The sequence below is a fragment of the Rutilus rutilus genome (assembly GCF_951802725.1).
Source record: "Rutilus rutilus genome assembly, chromosome: 22".
Lineage (NCBI taxonomy): Eukaryota > Metazoa > Chordata > Actinopteri > Cypriniformes > Leuciscidae > Rutilus > Rutilus rutilus.
This window is the reverse complement of record NC_140227.1, coordinates 15,062,482-15,075,899: the sequence shown is the minus strand read 5'-3', so window position 1 is coordinate 15,075,899 and position 13,418 is coordinate 15,062,482. Positions and strand designations below refer to the sequence as shown.

Genomic DNA, 13,418 nt, shown 5'->3' with positions numbered 1-13,418 from the left:
TTTGACAGATGACGCTGAGGGTGATCTATTGTAACTTTTAACTGTAATTCTCAACCCTGTCCACTTGTTGGTAAGTACGCTCTTGCTGACTATCAAGTGCGCTCTTGATCTGACTAGCACTTTCATGGTCACCGAATGGCTTTTCTGAGTTACGTGGCTGTTTTATTAAAGTCTTTCTGTGGATGAAACATTGATTGAGCGATTGCATGACAGACATGATACGGATTTCGGTAAGTTTGACTATATCTTTCAACATATTTTCTGATGTCCATTTATGTTTATTTTCGTTCTGTAACGTAGTAAAGAAGAAGGGATGATCACGTTCACTTGCGCTTCACTTCGCTTGAACTGAGGTGCTACAGTGACCTCTCGCGCCACATTAAAGAATTAAAAGAGTTTGAATTTTGTGATAAAATGGACAGAATTTGAAAGCTGAGACTTTGTCCAATAAATCGCAATAAGCTTTGAGCTTTTTTACTTTTGATATGAAACAAACATTCATAATGAGACCTGAAAAGTGACGTATTCATAAATAAATAAATGCATAATCTACACTATATGCTTGTCCTAAATAAAATTTTAATTAAAATAACAGGAAATAATAGATTATGACGAAGTTTTTACGACCCAGAAGTCTAAAGCGACCTCTGAATCTAACATCTATAAATGTTGGTGAATACAGCTGCTCTTGAGGGGCAAAAAAGCAGTTGCATTATGAACTGAGAGTGAGTTTTTAGACCACAGGGCATCAGACAAGAAGCAAGAAGTCTCCAGTCGGCTGCACATCTCACAACAATGTTGTTAAAACACACTCTCTTTCACACAAACACACACATTTCTGCTCAAAGTGAGCACACTGCCTTCTTCATTACTGCCCATTTTGTGAGGTAGAGGCTTCCGGCTAAAGCCATAATCGCCGCACACACTCAGCATGCTAAGAGAGGAATGGATTCAGGATTCAGAGCCAGAGGGCTTGCAGAGAGGCAAAACTGTAAATTCTTGTCTGGTAAAATTATTCCCTATTTGCAGAGGCTAAACTGTGGCCATGTCTCTCAGGATATATGGAAAGGGCCGGGCCCTGCAGGCAAGGTTCATGAGTGAGAGGCGGCTTGACGCAAAAGTAAATAACATTAGGACTAGGTAATTCTATAAATACTGGGATGACTTTTGCAGTTCACTAAAAGCAGAGAAACATTGTGATCAAGAGAAATCACATGGTCTTTCTCACAGATTTATAACACTAAAGCCGTTTTCCCCAAACTTTCCAACCAAGCATATATTTTTGTACTTCGATCAGCCAGAGGCAATTTTAATTCTAATAACCAAATGCAATTTGCAACCAACCAACCAATCAATCAAAAAACAAACAAATAATTAAATAAATTATTTATATTGATCAATTATTGATTAATTACTGATTAATAAATTATTATTTGGACTGTAGCCTGAATTCTTACCAAAATCCGAGGAGTAATTAGTGGTCAGTATGTTTTACTATTACATTTGACCTATTACTGTTAAAGGATAATTCCGGTATTTAGCACTTTGAGTCTCTTTTCTGGTTTGTTTTGGATGAACTAGAGTGGTGGACACAGAAATTTTGACGATGGGTCCTGTCTCGACTTTTTGACTCGTTTAGAATCGCCTTTGACCGCTTCAGAGTGGCTGGCTACGGGCATGCACAAACATGTCTTTAAAACAACCCTTAACGTTCGTTTTCAAAACTGTGCAACTCACCGAGTGGTTAGTGGTGTTCGTTGATGATTAAAAACAAATATCGGCGCAATGTATGATTTAAATCCGTGTTATTTGCTATAGTGGAACTATTTTTTCAGATACCTCACAACCGCGTATAAACTTCCGCCTGATACTTGATGGCGACAACCACTTTGCCGTACACAAAGCCTTGTGGCTAGCCTTCTGAGAGACGGAGAACCGAGCGAAAAGACTACAACCAAATGTAAACAGCCCCCTTTTCCGTTTCCGGTAGCGCAGTAATATCAACGAGCAATGAGTCCTCCAACAGAAATCAATGGGATTTTACAAAACGACAAATAAAACACGACAGAAACTGTATTTCGCTACGCTACTTGTTTTGGAACATCAACGAACACCACTAATCACTCAGTGAGTTGCACAGTTTTGAAAACGAACGTTAAGGGTTGTTTTAAGGACATGTTTGTGCATGCCCATAGCCAGCCACTCTGAAGCGGTCAAAGGCGATTCTAAACGAGTCAAAAAGTCGAGACAGGACCCATCGTCAAAATTTCTGTGTCCACCACTCTAGTTCATCCAAAACAAACCAGAAAAGAGACTCAAAGTGCTAAATACCGGAATTATCCTTTAAATCGTTCAGCTATTTGATGTGCTTGTAACTGAGAAGAACAAAAGATAAAAATAATTGTTGGTGCTTGAATGGCTGCAGAAATTCTCATTACAAAGTCACAAACATTGAAATGTTGACCAAGTAGAGCATGTCAAAAAGGTAAATTAATATTAACAAAGATATTAACCCTCATGTTTGTTGAAATTAGCTTTATGTTCTTTATGTTAAAGATCCAAGAAATCCTAATGATGCATGTTTGAAAATAATAGTAATTTAGTCATTCAATAGTAAAATAGTCTTTTTTTTTTTCATCTCTTTCACAAAAACTTAAATCCAAACTCATAGGCACTTACAATAATAAAGTATGGCAACTTTGATAAACAAACAAACAATCGGTTTTCAAAAGATGAGGAAAAATCATGAATAAACAATATGAGACTTAAATGAAACTTAAAGTGTGTTTATGAGCTAGTAAACAAAGTCCAAACAGACTATGAGAGTTATTTTTCCATCATTACTAATATTTTCTTGTGTACCCCTACAGCAAATCAGCAGCACAAGAGGAGCTGGATTCATTTAAAGCCTTGGTTATGTGAACTGTGTCCATGTTTTCTGTGCCAAATACAGCTATTTATATTTCATTACGTTCCTTTCTCAGTGCAATAAGGGCAAACCTACAGCCATCTGACTGGGGCCACGTTTCTGGCACGGTGTTCAACAGCAGGGGTCTGAGCAACAGGACAAACTAAGCATCCCTCCCACCCTCTACAGATGAGATAAGACAGTCTTAGCCGGCCCAGGCAGGGGGCAGCCCCGACCTTCTGAAAGAGATGGCAGAAAGCTTACGGCCTGCAGTGCTGCTGTCCATCCATCCTCCATGAAAAACACATCTAAACCTCCAAAATGTCATTCACAAATTCTCAAATGCTGTGAGTGACAGTCCTTTATTTCAGTAGAAACCTTAAAAACATCCCCATGATACGTTGAATTACCCCATGTTCACCGCTTTCAGACCTCGAGGAAGAGAAATATATAATAAAAAAAGACTACTCAAAAATGCATTACATTGGCGATGACGGCAGGACGTGCCGTTCAACATGAGACTGACATATTAATCACGCCAAATGGACAGAAGTGCCGCTATTGAGAAAATGTAGACGGCAGAGTAATTTCCTCAACTTAAGGCCCTTGTGCACTTTGGAAACAGCGCTATCATGCTCACACAAAGAGCTGAAGAAGTACAAGCAACATTTCCATAATGTTATTGACCAAGTGCCACATTTCTGTCTGGAGTGCGATGCACCCTCTGTTTTATTTGCATGTCTATTAGCTGGAATACCAATCAAATGATAGCGATGGTAGAAAAGGCAATTTTCAGCCTGAGTGCATTCCAAATGCTCATTGGTTTTAGGGGTAGAAAGGAAAGAGAACACATGAGGATCAACTCCAAGATGCAGGAAAGGGCGTCACTGCAGTAAAGCATTCCTTTAATGAACGGTGCCTTAAAAAGCGCCTTGAGCCGAAGTAATCAAGCTACTCATCAAGTAAACGAACCACCGCTTGAAGTATAATTACTATACAAAGAAGTTCTTCAAATGTAATCATACGTCGCAGCGCTTTATTCTTATTCTGTTGTGCTTTGCGTCTTTCTGCACGGATGCAAAAAAAGTACCTAATAGGACCGTACAAATGGATGCAAATGATCAAAAGCGGAATGAGTTAAGACTGGGCAACTGTAACATGAAGTCGCAAGCTAGAACTTTAGTGAATGAAAATTAAATATGGCAAAAAAAAATATCTGCTGTATTTTATGGCACAAACTCATCTTTTCATCTATGAAAATTTTGTCTGCAGGGTTCGTACAGATTCTGTAAAATGAAATTCCAGGACTTTCAAGGACTTTTCAAACACTACTTTTTTGGATTTCAAGGACTTCAATCAGCACTTATCAAACAATATATATATATATATATATATATATATTATTTTTTTTACTCAAATTACATATATATGATATCTAATGTTTCACGTCATAGAGATCAATCCATTGACCAGCGCTGTCAGGCATGGGAAATCACCTTAACCATTGAAAGGATATTGAAACAGATTTTTTCCCTATGAATATATGATTGACCTGAAGAATGAAAGTTGTATTATATACTTATCATATACTTAATATCATGCTCATAGCCATGCTCATAGCTCTATATCTCAGACAGGCTGCAGCGTTAATTTAGCGTGAAACAATTGTATTTTTTCCAACAACAAATATTTTTTAATTAGGGATGCACCGTTACCACTTTTTGCTTTTTGCCACTTTTTCATTTTTGGTACTCGCTGATACCAAGTACCGATACTGATACCCGATTTGTCACTGCATTTGTAATTTTTAAATGTATTAGTAGATGAACCAAAATAATATAAATCAAATTAGTTGGCTTAATTTGTTCATCAAATATATATTTCTTTCAGTTATTTTCATGCTTAATTGAGCCTGCTAAAATGCATTGTATGAGCTTCTGTTACTGTCACTGTCACTGTTCATTCTATTGCTCTATCATATTTTATCTTTCATTTAATAGCCACAGCACATATTTAGAGCTGCTTCAGCAGGGCTCAGTGCTGAGGATTGGGTCAGTGGTACAAATGTTTAGATACCAGTGAAATATAAATGATTTAATCCAATTTTGATACAACAAAAACTACCAGCCTAATTAATGTGAATTTAAAACATTATTAAAGACAAGCAGTCAGTAACAAAATGAGAACAAATAATCAAATTACAAATAGGACAAATAAATACAATAGAAAAAAGAAAGGCTACAAATGAAATAAACAGTGGTTTTAGAGTTTTTCGGGGTAGATCTAACATATCTATAATGTTCTCATTATAATTTTATGTAGCCTATATGACAGACTTGCGTTGCATATGTTGCACTTAACTGTATTTTCCATTTTTGAAGTGATTACAATTATATTTCAAGCAATTTAAAACCATCATGGCAAACAGTGAGGATCTGAAGTGTCTCAGCTGAAGGAAATAATCCATTATTTAACCGCGTTTTTTATATATCGGCCACATGTTCTTATTGGGCCGATAACGATAACATGAAAAATGAACATCCATCGGCCGATACCGATATGGTGGCCGATATATCGTGCATCTCTAATTTTTTTTATTCAATTAATTTAGCTTATGCTTACCACGACTGCATTTATTTGATAAAAAATATATACAATATTTCTATTGTAATGTATAAAATTGTATTTATGCCTATGATGGCAAAGCAGCCATTACTCCAGTATTCAGTGTCACACGATCCTTCAGTAAGCATTCTAATATGCTGATTTAGCGCTCAATTAAAACAAATAAATAATTAAAAAAAAATCGTAGTCCCCAAATTTTTGAACGATAATGAAATTAAATATAAAATGCATAGTTCTGACTCTAAATTCGAATACACAGCCCGCTTCGCTCCACTCAGACTGTCAGTCTGTGCATTAGTGGTGGGGATTTTTAAATGAATATTTTCTGCAGGTTACCAGTCTGTCTTTATGAGTGAGTCATTGAATCATTCACTCAAAGCAATTGATTCAAAAGCACTGATTCATTCAAGAGCAAAACACCACAATTGTGTGCTCCCCGGAAGGGCTGCTGGTGCTTCGTTTGGAACAAATCGAATTGCTGGAGCACAACATTACTGGTAATATGAATGAACAGACAATACATTACTAAACTAAGTGAAAACAAACAAACAAACAAAACAAAAATCTATAGCATCTGCATTTCGGTAAGTTCTGCTGTCTCTCAAAGTAACCTTGTCAGCTTCTGTTCAAACAAATCATCTGCTATCCTTGTAGGACAGTGTTCATTGTTTACATCTATTGTTTTTTTTTGTTTTTTTTTTTTTACACTGTAGGTTCAACTCCTGCATGAATAGAAGCAGAGGGCAGAGGGAAATGACAACATGTAAAAAGAAATAAAGAGAAAGAAAGAGGGCGTAAAACAGAGATACCCACAGGAGAAGCTAGACCGAGGGGAGAGTTGGGACACATTGTGATGGTTTTGAGTGACATTGCACAGAGGACGTTTTTCTTCCTAACAGCAGTGGCAAGCGTTTGTTCATTAAAGACTCCTACATGGGTCCCATAGCAGTGGCGTATTTAAATAAATATGCAAATGACTACATTTCCATTCAAAGGCTTCTTTTCACTTCAACAAGGTTTCTAAAAAACACTGGGGACACAATTTGTTCCATGTGAATAAAAGCACCTGTCAGCAACTTGAAATTAACATGTAAAATTATTTTTTGAAGTTGCCCACATATTTCATATCTCTTCCTCAGATATGTGCCTGGCTTTAAAGGTTAACAAAATTATGTAATAAAAATAAAATAAAAAATGCAGCGAGCCAGCAGAGCAGAGACTAATAAAGAAAGCAATGCTTTATACGTCAGCACTCCCTTTATGTCCTTCAGCACCTTTTAGACTCATTTCCCAAACAGGAGGACGGGAGAATTTATCCAAAATAAACAAAATAAATAAGAAAGAGTCATGGCTCAATAAAACTGCACAGCACTTGTTCTCCAGAGGCCACAATTTAGGTACACAAAGCATTTCTGATTCAATCAATGCGGATGGCCTCCTATTTTGGTATTTTTGCTATTAGAGACAAATGTTTCCTTAAAGGCATTATGTTATTTGTTTTGTTTCATTCACAAATCATAAGCAAACAAGATCCTGGAATGAATCTTGACATCTAAAGACAGGTGGACACAGTTTTGTTTATGTTGTCACCAAGGCTGTCACTTCAATTTATTGAGTCAGGTGTAGTAAGTAGGCTATAGCATGTAGGATCACATGGGAGGGTTCTTGACATCAGTAAAAACCTGGAACTTGTCTCAGAATGTAAAATAATGGCGAAAAAAGAAGGGAAGTAAAGTAAGTATAAGTATAGCTCATTTGACCGCAGTTGTGGCATAAAATACATTTTTGCTTTGCTATGTTTTCTTAAAATAATATGCTTAGTAATTGTGTTATGTGCTTTTGTTATTTGTTGTTGTTTTTTTAAATTCTATTTAGCTTCAGTTGTAGTAATTTTAATACTTCAGCTTCAACAGTCAGTTGCAGAAGCAACATTTTGTTACAATTATGGTCTCGTTTTTTACTTTTTTGTGTTTAAGGACTCTTATGTTGAAGTGTTGTCTCTGTTCCTATTGTTCTGTTGTTTCACTACATGTGTTCAGTTCAGTTTTCCTTTGTTTCCTTAGCTGGCTTGTTTGTTGACAAGTTACCCTTGTTGTTCCCATAGCGATTGATGACCTTCACCTGTCCCTTGTTAGCCTGTTGTTATCTTGTGTATTTTTATACCAGTGTTTTCTGTGTTCATTGTCAGGTCTTGTCCTAATATGGATGTGTTGGTGTGTTCAGTTCTGCTTCTCTGGTACCGTCCTGAACTCTTAAATCTGTACCCGACCAGAATCACTTCTTACCCGAACCAGACGTGCATAATTATATATATTTTTTTTTACCCGAAGCGAAAAGACCCGATAAAGTAGGCCTGAGTCCAACCCGACAGTAGAGATGCGCGGTTGGCGGTTACAGCCGCGGACTCCGCGGATAAACCGCGGATTGGGCGGATGACGTGACGAAAAATAATATTTTTATTAAATTCGGGCGGGTGGCGGGCGGTTGAACCAATCAAATGAAAAATATATGTATACACAAATCAACGGATGGCGGGCGGGTGCGGTTTTGAAAATTGGTCAAAAACGTTGGTGCGGCTGGATGGTGGACAGATGATGATTTTTGTGATGCGGTTGCGGATGAAATAATAGCCCATCCGCACATTTCTACCCGACAGCATTTATTTTCGAACCCGACTTGACCCGAATGTAAACGGCATTAACGTGTCAGGAAAAATTCTGACTGATTTGGCCGCTGCTCCATTGCTTTCATTTATTAATTATTGCCTGCCAGAGGGATAGGATACAATATATTTCTGAGTTTGGCTTTCAATTGTGACCAGTGGATTGAAAAAATATACGTGATAGCTCGATAAAAATGTAATCAATAACCAAATAATCATGGATTCGCTAATGTTGTCTGCAATGCTATTTACCTCATCTCAAGCAAAGGGCTTCTTCTTCAAAAAAAAAAAGATAAGCCCTGCATTAACATGTAGCATGATGAAGAGAGTGGCTTTTCCTGATGGATCTCAAAGCTATAGGATGGATTTCTGTGTGCGATTTCCGTGACACTCGTCAAAGTTTTGGACCCGACTGCTAATAACCATGGAAATGCGTCATTACAGTCTGTAAATATCTCTTAACAACACAAGAATGCAATCACTAGTACCCCTAAGACTTCCTGTTAAGAAAGTATCTGATAAGAATCTATTCCATATTAAAGGAGAACTCTGGTCAATTTTAACATTGAGCTCATCTTTTTTGTAAATTTGGAGTGCTGTCAGTACAGAGAACAACGACAAAAATCGGTGTTACCTACACCGTCTTATCCTCTTTTTAAAATTTGCACCCTGTTGACTTCAATGGGGCAGTATATGTTCTTCCTGTTTTCGGTCGAAGTCCACAGTAGTCGATTGTCGAGTTCACGCGCATAGGTTATCATGCGTGTGAACTCGACAATCGACTACTGTGGACTTCGACCGAAAACAGGATGTAAATACAGGTATGTGCGCTGGCTGAATTAACATCATTTTTATTCATATCTTTCACATCTACTGCAGTCAGATTAACCCGTGTTAACTCCGAAGGAATCACTCACATGGCTGGGCACTTGTAATGACACATCAAGGATGTTAAGAGGCTAAAAGCAGGTTTAAAACTTGCCCCATTGAAGTCAACGGGGTGCAAATTTTAAAAAGAGGATAACACGGTGTAGGCAACACCGATTTTTGTTGTTGTTCTCTGTACTGACAGCACTCCAAATTGACAAAAAAATTAGCTCAATGTTAAAATTGACCGGAGTTCTCCTTTAACAATGCATTAAATCACATTACACATTAATAAACCACAATAAATAAATAAAATAAAATGTCTCATGTCTCAAGTCAAGTGAATTACGGGTCATTGGACTGGCGTCCAATCACAACTGACTTCCGGAAAAGGGGAAGTAACCAATGACATTTGAGGTTATTAAAACAGTAAGTCCCGCCCCTTGACTAAAAAATAAATAAATAAAAGTGTTTGAGCGAGAAAAAGCAGCAGGTGAGAGAAGATCAAGCGCGAGAGCGTGGGGAATGATCATGTGAGACATGTCCTTGCGCGTGAGGGCTTGTATTGCGTGCAGAGGAGATGTCATGCGCGCGTAGGGTGAGCTTGCCAGTTCCCATTTCCTCACGTGTAGATCTATTATCCTCTCGCGGAAGTAATTTACCACACGCGCCAGCATCAGTTGTGCGCTCGTTCTTTTAGGCATTAATTTGCTGCCATAGAGGAATCAATTCGGCGTTCGAGCGCTGTCGAACTGTCCCCAAAAATGTTGGCACTCAAAAGCGCTTCCCTCCACATTTTCTGTTGCGTATCGTTTATTTTTCCATGCATGCGCACCTGTGCACCAGTTATGTGCACCCCTGTTTATAATATAATACACATATCATTTTGTGCGAAATCTGTCACACCCACTGGAGCAACATCAATAGGGCACGCATGGAAGCACACATCTTGCATTTATTTATAAATTTTTATAAACAGGACTCTATTTGGATCAGAAGAATTCAGAGAGCGATTTTCCGAATCCCAAATGTTGAGTTGGGATATAGAGTGAGAGAAAAGGACCACCCGTCTCAAGCTCCGCTTAACTCTTTAACTTAAACTGCAATCCACATGACCAAAATCCACTGCCTCGGCAAACACGGGATATCGAATCACAGGACACAGATGTCTGAACCTCATCCCTCGAGATGAGAGCCAGACGGGAGAGGAGCTTATTAATGATACGCTCACATTAACACAGCCAGCCCCCATAAGAACTGACTGAGCCTGCTCTGCTCCCAAATAAACAACACAGAGAACCTGTGAATCATCCTCATAATAAAGCAGTGTCACATCATCACACGCTCTCTATATTCTGATTATACAGATTAACTCCTGTCACTAATGTCATTGACACATAAGTTTACAATTTTGTGGTTTTTCACAGACACGCACTCAACAAACATACAAAGCTGACGACATGCAATTTGTCTATTTACGGTCTCTGTGATGCGCTATGCTACGTCACGACATCCATATGTTCGGCCAATCATAGATTGGTGTGTATTAGGGCTGTGTATCGGCAACTAAGTCACGATATGTATCCTGATACAGAGGCCACCATACCATATCACGATATGGGTCTGCAATAAATTTAACCACAGCAGAATTTAGTATAACAGCTGTTTATTAAACACTGCAAACTATAGCACCATTGATAACTATAGGCAGTCGCACTTTGTATTAAGAAGGGCCTCTGTAGCACTGTATAAGTAATCTCTCTAATCCCGTAAATAAACACAAACTTGATGTATTTCACTTTACTGTGAACAGAATATCGAACAAGAGGTCACTAAACTGCAAGCTTACTGGTGTTTTCAGAAAGCCAGCACTTTTATCCATAGTAGAGACAGAGTGCATGCACATGGTTGTCAGGTTGAGAAAAGTAAGTAAAACACTTAGCCGATATTTCCGTATTGCGCAAGTGTGAAGATCTGATTGAGGGATTACGTGTCTTGATATCAGGCAAGCCCAGTTATGTTCCTCTGCGGGTCAGATTAAAACTTGTTCTAGCCTATAAATTAAATTCTATTCATTCATTTCAGCACATTTTCACTCCGTTTTAAATGCTGTTCTTGTATTCAAATCGAGCGGCGTCCACTGCTGCACACGTGCTGCGGGATCAATACAGAAGCTGTCTCGATTCTCGTTTTGACAAGTAGTGTGTGATGATACATCGTCGTATCGATGTATCGAACACAGCCCTAGTGTGTATAGACACATGCTTCAGACACCGGCTCATGTGAAGTGTTCCCATAGTGTCAAACCATGACGCAGCGCTGAGTTCCACTTGAAAGGGAACTGCACAGAAAAAGTTATCAAATGATTTGTTCACAATAATGTTAACACACATATTGTTCAACGTCTTGTGACTATACATTTCAAAGAGTGAGAAATTTAACGTTTAAGGATTGGCCCCATTCACTTTTATTGTATGCATCTCACTGTAATCCAGATTTTTGCCTTTTTTTAAAGGAGGATGAAGTCAAAATACATTTTTGTGGTAATCAACATTAAAAATGCTGTGCATTGAGCTTAAGTTGTACTGAACTCAGAATATTATTTCAACAAATTACAAAGTATTAGGACGGGAGAGAGAAAATAAAAAATAATCGTGGCAAATAAACAGGCAAAACTATCAATTAAGTTGTCTGGCTTAAGGCTCTGCTAATTTTTGCAGATGTAGCTGATTCTTTCCACAGCAAATATTCATCTCAACGGAGTTACAATAATGTTATCTAGCAGGGGACTAAGTAAGAATATGTTATCAAAGGCCTTTGCTTTAATTTAACTACTTCTGTCTCAGTAGGTAGTGTGCCAGTGCAACAAAGAGATTTCAAATTAAAATGCAAACAACACAGCTATCACTGTACAGCGGATAATTAGGCCTAAACAAAGCAAAGATGAGCTCTTACAAAACAAATTTTTACCACACTTTTCATCAGCTAGGTATGTGCTAGATATATGTTTACCAGTAGGTGGTCTGAATAACCATTATTCATAATTAATTCATATTGGAAAAAACAAGAAAGCAATATTTCAGAAATTATTTATCAACATTTATCGAACCTCTCTATGATGAAATCTTTGTTTTTGATTGAATGCAACAAAGTCATGGATTCGCATCGACAGCCACTGATCATGGTCTGCAGCATATATAATATGCACACAAACAAACAAACAAAAGTCCAAAAGTACTAAGCAACATGTAAACTTACGTTATGGATCATAAAGACAGCATAAATATAACATGAGTCTGACCCCTGCTGTTCTGTTTATTGGTTCACCAGAGCACACTGCATATATTCTTTCATTGCCAAACAAAACAATTGCAAGGACAATAGTCCAGCTGAATAATTTACATCACAGTGTTCAGCAACTTCACCAGGTTCTCGTTTCCTGCAGAGTGCTCTGACAAAGGGCTTTGCTGAAGAGAGAACAGGCGCAAAACATCTGCTAAGACATCTGTTTGCAGGCCCCATTGTGCCCTGACTCCGTGGCCTGCTGTAAGCCCACGCTATCACTCCAGTAATGACACGTCCCAGTGATCCTGCGCTGCAGAGAGCCAGGGTCAGCCAGGGCTGCACTGAGGTCATCTGTCATGAGCAGCACTCTTAAATACAGTAGTTTCATTTTCAGCACCACGGACAGCCACATATTCACATTTTACTTTCAGCACCATGGACCGCCCACACTATAAGTTTAAAACTTGATTGATGCTTGTCAATGCTTAAATACAGAAAAAAATAAAAACATTAAACTTCTTTTAACTGTAGGATGTTTGATTCCAGCACCACAGCTGCATGAACATAGTTGACTTTCAGCACCATGGACAGCACACGGTGTTGCTTGCACAAAGGTACATTGTCATCAGTGGGTCATTTTTGTTTTTAGATGAATAGACCAAGTTATTCTAAATTTCATAAACTAGTTATGTACATTTTTTCATCATTTAAAAAAAAAAAAGAGTCTGAAATGAAACATTTTTAATTAGCGTCAAGGTAGTCTAAGTGTACGGCACCAAAGACGTCCAAAAACAGTAATTATCTATCACTCACCCACTGTTTCCTGATGTGATTTCTTTCTTGTTGAGAAAAAAAGATGTGATTAATTTTATTATTATTAATATTGAAGAAAGACTCTACTGTGAAAAGGAAAAGGGAAACTATTGTATTGATTCATGAGTTTCTCCATAACCACTCTGGAAATGAGTTAATGACTGCACTGTCAAGCAAAGTGATACAATACAAACATCTTTTTCTCTCCACTTAGTCATGCATTCATTGCACTCCCTGATTACTTTCTGGATGATCAAA

At 38.0% G+C, this 13,418-nt stretch overlaps 1 protein-coding gene across 1 annotated transcript in view; it reads right to left on the bottom strand.

Annotated features, from left to right (window-relative positions):
- Positions 1-13,418, bottom strand: part of naaladl2 (N-acetylated alpha-linked acidic dipeptidase like 2) — a gene marked incomplete at its 3' end in the record, with an annotated part of 289,380 nt that overhangs the window by 140,680 nt on the left and 135,282 nt on the right. The window lies entirely within an intron of this gene.